The sequence below is a fragment of the Dama dama genome, chromosome 18 (assembly GCF_033118175.1).
Source record: "Dama dama isolate Ldn47 chromosome 18, ASM3311817v1, whole genome shotgun sequence".
In the NCBI taxonomy this organism is placed as follows: Eukaryota; Metazoa; Chordata; class Mammalia; order Artiodactyla; family Cervidae; genus Dama; species Dama dama.
The window spans coordinates 61,181,462-61,190,180 of record NC_083698.1 but is presented as its reverse complement, the minus strand read 5'-3'; the positions used below and the strand labels follow the sequence as shown (position 1 = coordinate 61,190,180).

General features: G+C 43.9%; 1 pseudogene; it reads right to left on the bottom strand.

The window, feature by feature from the left end:
• Positions 1-7,128: 7,128 nt before the first annotated feature.
• Positions 7,129-8,020, bottom strand: LOC133073031 (sodium/potassium-transporting ATPase subunit beta-3-like; annotated as a pseudogene).
• Positions 8,021-8,719: the final 699 nt, after the last annotated feature.

Below are 8,719 nucleotides of genomic sequence, written 5' to 3'. Positions count from 1 at the left end.
ATAATTTTCCAAACAGTTAATCTTCAACCTGCTAATTGGCAGATTATTGATAGACCCTCATCGGTAGTGACACTCCATAAAATTCACAAATTTGGGATTTCATTGAGACTACCCAAAGTATTGTAGATTTTGAGAATGACAGTTGCTGGTGTATTGTGAATTTCAAGTATCATGGATGTCACAAATATCAAAGATTTTGTAAGCATAGAATGGGGCTTTGTTGTCCAATGCATTTTCAGACCAGTCTGCTACTTTTTTCTCATCCTCTTTGTTAATGGGTTTGCTTTCTTCATGGAAGAGAAGAAAAAGGTGGAGTTGAAGGCAGTATGCAAGTACTGTTCTAGAAATATTGTCACATTTGTACATGCCTGCCTTCCAAGGTCATACACACACAAATACATACATCCAGAGTCAGTAGACAACATACATTCACACAGTAGATGTTTCATCCAAATGTTAATTTTCACATATCTTTGTCAATTTAAATATGTTTAAGGAGAATCCTACCATACCTATAACAATTTCTGGGAGAAAGAAACTTTGAGTACAGAAGCATTTCCTAAGCATCAACGAAGCCACCAGTGCTCTGCCTCATACCGTCACCCCAGAGCTCCATCACTGACACCCACATCGCCATCCAGGTGGGTGCCATAATCCCCGTTTACAGAAGAGAAAAGCGAGGCTCAAAATAAAAGGTGTGCCACAGGTCCTAGATCACTCACTGCAAAGTGAGATTCCTCATTCAAACCAGATCTGTCTTGCCTAAAGGTTATAAATTTTGGAATCAGGGGAAGAGAAGAAATAAATTTCAAACAGTCCTGATTCTTCGTCTACAGCAGTCCTCATCTTCCTGCTCTGATCTACTCCTATCAGCTGAGGAGCAATTGTTCAGTAACAAAAGAACAAAAACCTCAAAGAGAATTATGTCAACCTTCATCACTGTGCAGGCCCTAAAAAAGGCAAATTAATACCCTTCCCTTCTTTGGGGAAGCTGCTTTTCTTTTAGCAAAATCATGGGGCAGAACTGTGCTTTATTAGCTTGGCTTTCATTTGGCAGAAGACAACACAGGTGAGTTCCAAAAGGAAAAATAATTCACAAAAGACAAAGTGACAATGGATGTAAGAACAGGAAGAATCAAGGGGTCGCCATCTCTGTCATTGTATCAATAATACTACTTTTGGATGCTATGGAAATGTCACCATATCATGTTAATTTCTCCAGAGCACATAAAATGAATGTCCCAGAGCTACAGACCATTCCTGACTTCCTGCTTTCTCTTCAAGTACCTCATTCAATAATTAAAATCTATTATATTCCTAAAGCAAACCACTTAGTAACACCTCAGCAGACATCAGGGAAGAGAGAAATGGAATTTTGATAGTAGGTCTCCTACTAAATTGAAATGAAATCAGCTTAATGCTAATTATTTTTCACATTCAGTTTCTATATTTACCAAATGGCCTAACTTTTGAAGTGCCAGCTGAATTAACAATTAACTTTCCTGAGCTATCAACACTCAGCTAACCCTTCAAGCCCTATTTCACCCCCCATCAGTTGTTCAAATCCCCTTACTCCCGCCCAATCACTCCCTTCTCTACTTCTATGTGTACTTTTGCTCATATAATTAGCATTTAATATATTTATTTAACGCATTAAGTGTGTATCATACATGTGCCAGGCAATAGATAGGAACTGAAAACAAAATGACTACTAATAATAGCTGAATTCACTGAATGCATACTAAGAGCAGATATTGTTCTAAGTGCTTTTGTGTATATGAATTTATTTAGACCTTGTAAATGTGACCAATTCTACAGATGAAGCAAACTGATTCACTTAATAACTTACTCAGGATGACTCAGATTGTAAGTGATGGAACCAGAATTTAGACCCAGACAGCCTGGCTCTACAGCCCTGGAAATTAATCACTACAACTGCCTCTCCAAGTTCACATTCCAGGGCCTCAGAATCGAATGAAAGACCCACATGGAATCAGAAGATGACACAGAAGTGTCATATGATTGAAAATATCAAGGAAGGGGGACCAATACAGACTGGGAGAGTCTAGGAGGAATGTGTTAGGAAGGGCCAGAGGGCGGTGATATTCCAGGCATTTTTAACAGTTTAGTAACTGACACTACACCTAGATCTAAATTTCTCCTAGGGCTGAGTACGGTTGTGTGCCATGCTAAAGTTGTTTTCGGTCGTGTCCGACTCTTTGTGACCCCTTGGACTGTAGACCGCCAGGCTCCTCTGTCCATGGCATTCTCCAAGCAAGAATACTAGAGTGGGTAGCCATGTCCTCCTCCAGGAGATCTTCCCAACCTGGGATTGAACCCACGTCTCTTACGTCTCCTGCACTGACAGGCAGACTCTTTACCACTAGCACCACCTGGAAAGCCCACAGTTGTGTGATATCCTAAAAAATAATTTTGCCTGGGTGCATAAGGAGTGGTAAACCAGTCCACCAGGGCAGAAATGGCCACAGTGGAAAGGGCAGTGGGGAGCACTGATTTGTATTTGCAGATTTCCTTTGCCAATTTCTATGGGGTGAATACTCCCACCATAGCGGATTTCAAGCTACCAACCAGACATCACTGAACTCGTTTGGGATGAGATGGGTTCTTTGGACGTCACGTGCCGATTTGCGCTGGCACCAGCACCACTCTGTGAAGTCCCTCTAGTGAGTACCAGAAGCTGGGGGAGCCACGAGGTCAGTGGGTACAGAAATACCACCCCCGACGGAGAGAGGCTGAGGGCACTCAGGAGGGCGGGAACACCTGCTCGGTCTCTAGCAGGCGGCAGCTGCCAGGATGGTACATGAGTGTTAAGGCCCCCACAGTAAACCGAGGGGAACGGGGATATAGGCCACAGACACAAGGCAAGGAGCCCAGAGGAAAACAGTAGCACCAGAAGAGAGACTCAAGGTGAACACCACGCCCAGTCAGAAAAGGAAACACCTGAGTTCAGGTAGGCACAGCCTTCAGGCAACATCCAACCAGGTCTTGAAGTCAAAGTACAAAATCCACAGTGCCTTCTCTGCCAGCTCCCCTTCTAACACATCTAAGTTCCTCCCAGGGCCTCCTTGAGGCTCTCAGAGGAGGACCCTGTGTTGACCTCCACTGCAAGGCTTTCCACAGCACACTGTAATTATCCATGGAGATGCCTCCCACTAGGCTGGGAGCCCCTGCAGGCAAATAGCATATGATGTTGGCAAATCAATAGGCCAAATCTGGCCCACCACCTGCTTTTATAGGGTAGAGAAGCCAAAAATGGTCTTCGCATCTTTAAATGGTTGGGAGAAAAAAATCAAAAGAAAAATAATATTTTATAATACATGTAAATTATATGAAATGCCAATTTCAGTATCCATAAACAAAGTTTTATTGTAACACAGCCATGTCCTTCATTAACGTATTTCACACTACCATATGGCCCATAAAACCTAAAATGCTTCCTCTCTGGTCCTCCACAGAAAAGTTTGCCAACTCTCAGCACGTAGCATGCCCTGAGAAAGGAAACATTGAATCAATGCTTGATTAATGATTATCTGACCCTAGATGCATCCCCAGCCATTTTTTAATCTCATAACTATCCAGAATTTCCTGGTTGGAGGACCCTGCTCACCCAGCAACCAGCGTTGTTTTCCAGCTCCCCCAAGCATTCTGCTACTAGTGAGAACCCAAATGAATCTTCCCAGATTGGTTGCTTCCAATCTGTCTGTATAAGGATTTCCAAATCTGTATTTCTGTGGAATTTGACTAGGAGTTCTATTTTCACAATATATATATATATATATCCCACAACTAAATTAGCTTAATAAATGTTGAGCTACAAACCGGTGCTGTGACAACCTAGAAGGGTGGGATGGGGTGGGAGGTGGGAGGGAGGTTCGAGCGTGAGGAGACGTGTGTATACACCTGTGGCTGACTCACATTGATGTAGGGCAGAAACCAGTGTAATACAGTAAAGCAGTTATCCTCCCAAGAGGCGTTAGTGGTAAAGAATCTGCCTGCCAATACAGGAGACACGAGGCATGGGTTTGATCCCTGGGTTGGGACGATCTCCTGGAGAAGGAAACGGCAACCCACTCCAGTATTCTTGGATGAAAAATACCATGGACAGAGAAGCCTGGCGGGCTTCAGTTCAGAAGGTCGCAAAGAGTCGGACACAATTAAGCACACATACTCCCAAAAATAAATATAACAATAAATAAATGTTGAGCTAAACATGCTTCTTCAGCACAGAATTCCACACAGCCTTTAAGATACTCATGTTCCCTGTGAAACTCCAAGCAACATTTCCCAAACATTTGCCCTTTGAAATCTTTTTGTTGGCAACTGTTACTGAGTCCACTCTGGGAATCCGATTCTAAAGGAAGTAGAGATCTGACAAATATATGGTCATCAAGGCCACATGGAGAGCTCATTGTTTTTTATGGTATATCCCTAGAAATGGACACACTTCTGTTTTTAATATCTATCTATTTATTTACTGCTGCACTGGATCTTAGTCGCAGCACACAGGACCTCTGATATTCAATCAGTTGCAGCATGTGGGATCTTTAGTTGCAGCGTGCAAACTCTTAGTTGTGGCATGTAGGATCTAGTTCCCTGACCAGGGATCCAACCTGAGCCCCCTGCATTGGCAGCATAGAGTCTTAACCACTCCACCACCAGGAAAGTCCTGTGAACTCACTGTCACAACCCAAGTTATTTGGCTTAGCCATGACCACCACTCCCTGTCCTTGGCTGTGGGTAGCATAAACCACCTGGAGCCACAGCCCACATCACCCTGGAGAGAGCAGTCACCACTCCGCTGCCCAAAGATCCTGCCATTGCTGTCACCTTCAGTGTTAACTCCCTCCACTCCTGCAGGGCTTTGCTGAAATGTCACCTTCTCAGCAAGTCAGTTCATTTCAGTCGCTCAGTCGTGTCCAACTCTTTGCAACCCTACGGACTGCAGCACACCAGGCTTCCCTGTCCATCACCAACTCCCAGAGCTTACTCAAACTCATGTCCATTGAGTCGGTGATGCCATCCAAGCATCTCATCCTCTGTCGTCTCCTTCTCCCACCTTCAATCTTTCCCAGCATCAGGGTCTGTTCAGATGAATCTGTTCTTCACATTAGGTGGCCAAAGTACTGGAGTTTCAGCTTCAGCATCAGTCTTTCCAATGAATATTCAGGACTGATATCCTTTGGTACGGATTGGTTGGATCTCCTTGCTGTCCAACAGACTCTCAAGAGTCTTCTCCAACACCACAGTTCAAAGGCATCAATTCTTCAGTGCTCAGCTTTCTTTTTAGTCCTTCTCTCACATCCATACATGATTACTGGAAAAAACATAGCTTTGACTAGACGGACATTTGTTGGCAAAATAATGGCTCTGCTTTTTAATATGCTATCTAGGTTAGTCATAACTTTTTTTTCAAGGAGTAAGCATCTTTTAATTTCATGGCTGCAGTCACCATCTCCAGTGATTTTGGAGCCCAAAAAAATAAAGTCTGTCACTATTTCCATTCTCGGCAAGGCCACCCTATTTAAAATTACAATCTCTGCCCACCCAAGATTCTGGGTTTTTCCTTAACCTAACTACTTTTTCCCCTAACTCTTATTTCCTTCTAACAAGTTATGTAATTTACTTCTTTACTGTGTAAGTTCCAAGAAGCAGAGACTTTTTATCTATCCCCAGTATGTCCCAAGCACCTAGAGGAGTGCCTGACACATAGCAGACATTCAATAACTATTTGTTGAAGGATTAACTGAGTGAATAAATGATTATAGCCTCTGATTCCCCTCCAGTATTGTACCCACTAGCTTTGCATCCAGGATCTAAGAGATAACAAAGGAGGGGCCAGATTTTGCAATGGTTAGAAGATTTGCTTTCACTCTGAGACAGGGAAACATTAGAAGGTTTTGACCACAGGAGAGAGATAATATGACAGCATTCTTAGCCCAAGATGCTGGGAAGTGAATCCAGTAATTCAGATAAGAGATGATGGTGGCTTAGATCAGGAAGGAGTGGAAGTGCTGAGAAGTGGTGAGAGTCTATTATAACCTAAAGGCACAGGCAGCTGAATTTGTTGGTAGGGAAGATGTAGTGGAAGGAGAGGGGGAAAAAAGACTCAAGAATGACTCCAAAATTTTTGGCCTAAGCAACTGGAAAAATAGAATTGCCAAAAACAGAGATTTAAAAAAAAAAAAAAAAAAAACTGCAGGTGAAGTAAGTTTGGAGGAAGCAAGGGCAGGCTCCTACCGCACTCAGAATAAACCCAAATGCATAACCACAGCCTCCAGGTCCCTGCATGATCTGGCTTCTACCCACCTGTCCAACTTCATCTCACGCCAGCCACACTCCCCGTCTTTCACAGGGTTCCAGGCACACCAGCCTCCTTCACTGCCTTGAACAAGCCAAACTGTCTGCCACTTGAGGATCTCTTTGTATGCTGTTCTCTCCGCCTGAAGCACAACCCCACTCTCCACCACTCCACCTTCCTGCTTTAATCTTTCAGGTCTCAACTTACAAGTCACCCCTCGGGTGGGAATGCTTGCCTGACTTCCCAATCAAGAGTTTATTTCCTCTGCAGCACCTACACATCTGTCCATCTTTTTTTTTTTTTTTCACCTTTCAAATACACTTTTATTTTCCTTTTTCCTCCTCACATACAGAACTTTCCCACACACTGAATTTCTTGCAGCTATAAAGTCATTCGATGTTGGTCAGGTACCATTTTATCCCTTAAAACCTTGTTGGCATCAAAATATGATAGCTAACCAGCGTTAAATCTATAAAATATTTACATAGCACAGCACATTTAAGCTTTAGACACTTGGCAATTAAACCACATAAAAACTGGACAAGACCCCCAACCTACATGTTTAGAATCAGATGCTCACAGTCCCTATCTGGTGTCTGTACACGGTTCAAAAGGCAGCAGAGGCAACAGGAAGTTACTTAGAAGGACATGGACCACTATCATCGGGAAGCACATTATGTTATCCCAGTGTCATGCACCACTTCACCTTTCTCCAAGGCGGTCTCATAATTCTGGAGTGGCAGGTCCTGCTGATACAAATTGAAGACAGACAACACAACGTTTACTCTGTGGAGACATCCTAACTCCTACTATGCATGCATGGTGATCTTGAATGCAACTGGTCCTAAAAACTTGTCACGGTCATTCTGGGTTTTTAGGTTGGGTGATCCATCAATCTTGCACTCAACCATTACTTCTTTTACATCACCATCACTACCAAAGCTGAGCTGGATGGCAACTAGTGGCTGCAGGCAGCTCCCATACAGTTTTTTTCCATAAAATATGGAAACTATTTTAAATCTGTCATTCCATTGGGAGAATAAGTTGATAGAACTTCAGTGCTTTCACTCTTTCCAATACAGTCTATCCTTGGTTCTCCTTAAGGCTTTAATCCAATTATTCTGTTCATTTTCACAAGAATACAAGGGTTTCTTGCTTGGTAGCCAAAGGTGGGATCATCCACACCACTGCATGCTTCAAGAACGGCAAGAGGAAACTGACATGCTGTGTATTCTAGACCCTTCTGCTCAAAAAGTTTCCACTGGTACAGTCTGTGAGAGTCTTCTGTTCTTCTAAGCCATATGGCTTTAGAAATTTCTTAAGGTCATCAACGTACCCTTGATAGGATTCTGAATCAGACAGGCGGAATGAAAAATCCAACACCAACACTGGTTTTGGAAAAACCTAAAGTCCTGGACTAGGACCCTGGTCACAATATTTTGGAACCTCATCGTTCAGAGTCTGAAGCATGGTCCACATTATGAATGAAAAGAGTGCAGCCAGGAACCCATAAAAGACCAGGTAGAAGAGCAAGATCAAACCCCAGCTCTTGGTGCACCCCAGGAACTCTCCGGAGGTCCGGTTGTAGATGAAGAGCTTCCACTCGGCCAGGCTCTGGTTGAAGTCCTCACGGTGTGCGTGCCGACTGCTAGGGGAGCGGCGGCCGCGGGGTTGGAAGCTGCGAGGAGCCCCGAGGCGCATTCCGGCTGGAGCGGCGCCGCCCGGCGACGGCGACGGAAAGCTGGCTGCACGGGGCGCTCAAGCCGTCTGCGATGCGCCGCCGCGCCGCCGCTCCAGCCCGACGTCTCCCATCTTCTTTCTTTAACTTGACTCTATCTTGTCTTCTCCACCAGTTTACGAGGTCCAAGGGAGCAAGGACATGACTGTCTTTGTCACAACTGCATACCCAGTGCCTGGCATATAATAAGAACTCAGTAAATGTTTATCAATTGGTTGGTTTGAAAAATAGTGTCCATATCTGGAGGGATCTAAGCTAAGCAGGCGTCTGTCACTGAGGAAAATAGAAAAAGCAAAATGTTGTTAGATGCTTGGAAGAGAAGCATCGTTCATTCATCACCTTAGCCACTGTTTACTGAGCATCTTCCATTGATGGAATAAGCCCTTTGTGCTCTGCAAGAGAAAGCACAGTCGCCTTCCCTCTCAGTACTGATGAGCTTTTAGTCCGGTACGGCTGACCCCGCGTTGTTCTGAGCCTCCTGCTCTCTGCTTTGACCACTTTATATAGGGTAACTGGTACTTCACAGGTACAGCTGCATTTAAATTAACTTGCCCGGTGTTTTAATTTAGAAAGTTTGGTGGGGAGCAGATTCTGATAATGATGCTAATACATTATGGCTTACGAAATGTGGGACACTGGTGAGAAAAATAATTACCATCCAC